We start from the raw sequence: 1,957 nt of genomic DNA, 5'->3' as shown, positions 1-1,957 counted from the left end.
ATGGTGGTTGTATTCCTGGAAAATTCAATGTATATTAAAAACATGACAAAGAAAAACAACAAAAAACTTTGGTTGGATTTACACGTGAAATGTAGTTAGGCTTTAGGCTCAGAGTAATTAAGGCTCTTCACTAGCATGAATGCCCACCAAAACATTTGTAAATTGTATGGGACACAGGTCAATTTTTAATTGTGTGAGATTGCCCGTTGCATTGCAGCTTGTCTAATGTCCCAGTCCCTTAGTCCTCCCTCCCAATCATTATGACAACAGAATACCCCTTCTCCTACACAGTTCCAAAGCCCCTGGGCAGCGCTGGCCTACTACCTTTAAGCTAGCCCCGTGCTATCTTAGAGATGGCACCAGATTGGGCCTTCACTTTGCTCCAGGCTGGTGTGTATATGGGTTGATCGTATCCATTTAATGGGCTCAACATGCAATTGGCGTTGTCTTTCAGCATTTTAAATACACAAAACTTGTACTCCAAAATTTCATTTCTAGGAATTTCTCCTTTAATTCACTCAAATAATTATATATGCAAACAATGTATTAAAGGACAATATCACACTTAACAGCAAATACTTCTGGGTAAAGAGTTGGAAGGTGAGGGTATGAGATGGGGTTTGACTTTTTACTTTCTAATACATAGCTTTTCACTATAATGAGCAAGTTTAACTCTTATTAAAATACTAGAGGCCCCGTGCATGAAATTCATGCACGGGTAGGGTCCCTAGGCCTTTCTTCCCCCACCTGCCAGCCGGGGCCTTCCTTCCTTCATTCCACGCTGCTCCCTGGTGGTCAGCACACATTATGGCAAGTGGTCAAACTCCCAGTCTGTCGAATTCCCAAGGGGACAATTTGCATATTAGCTTTTTATTATATAGGATTAGTTTTTAAATTCTAGTTTTACTCAAGAATAATTATTAAGACTGAGAATGCAATGATCACCTTCAGTATTGCACCCACGGTTTGCTTCACTGACCTAATCAATTGAGCACATTAGCATCAACAAAATGTGGCCTTGACATTGTATTATCTTTGAATCATTTTTTAATCAAATAAAATTAAATATCCACAATTTTTCTTAGTGTGCTTTAACTTTCAGGGTTATTCCTAGATCTGTTTGCTTCTCTGAGGTCTTTCAGAGCAGAAGTGAATTAGTCAGGGGCTGCCTAGCAAAAGACCAGGAATTATCCAAAGTCAGACCCTTGGAGCACTGTTAGTATTTCATACAGATCACAAATTTCACATGCCATCTCAAGTTTCTAAATTTTAGTAAAGAGGTTTTTATAAATATAAATATTTCCTACTTTCCCCGTTTCCTTTTTCCTTCAGTGAATTTTTTCTTTTTTATATCTGCCCCCAATCTACTCACTCACCCATCCAATGGGCTCCTTATTAACAAAAATGCCCATTGAAGGGAGAAAGAACTAGGGAAGGGGAAAGAAAGCCTTCCTCTAGCACAGTGATTTTCAACTATTTTCATCTCATGGCACACATAAATTAATTATTAAAATCCCACAACACACTAAAAAATATATTTTTCTGACCTGACCAAAAAAGTAGGTATAATTTTGATTCTTTCACACCGGGTGGCTATTAATGTGTAGGCTGTTGAACGTTTTTATTTGAAAGTCTAAGGTAAAATAGGCCAGTGCCCCTGACTAAATAGGTATTACATTGTTGGGGTCCAACCCCAGCAGGTCCAGGGGTTCCCAAAGGTGTGGACGGAGTCAGCGAAGAAGGAATGACATGAAGACAGCGTTTAGTTGATCAGCATGGTTGGGTTCTCTCGCCTGGTTCTGTCCAGGATCTCCAGCCAGGTTCTGTGTTTTATTGTCTTGTTACATCTGTATTTATACCAGTTGATTTTAATCCTGTCAATTTCTATTCCAAAGGTTAGGGCGTTTCTTATCTCCATTCCAGGGTGTAAAGATTATGTAGCTTAAGCGTGATTGTT

Source organism: Myotis brandtii, unplaced genomic scaffold, assembly GCF_000412655.1.
Source record: "Myotis brandtii unplaced genomic scaffold, ASM41265v1 scaffold1171, whole genome shotgun sequence".
In the NCBI taxonomy this organism is placed as follows: Eukaryota; Metazoa; Chordata; class Mammalia; order Chiroptera; family Vespertilionidae; genus Myotis; species Myotis brandtii.
The sequence above is the reverse complement of the archived record's forward strand: the minus strand, read 5'-3'. Positions refer to the sequence as shown.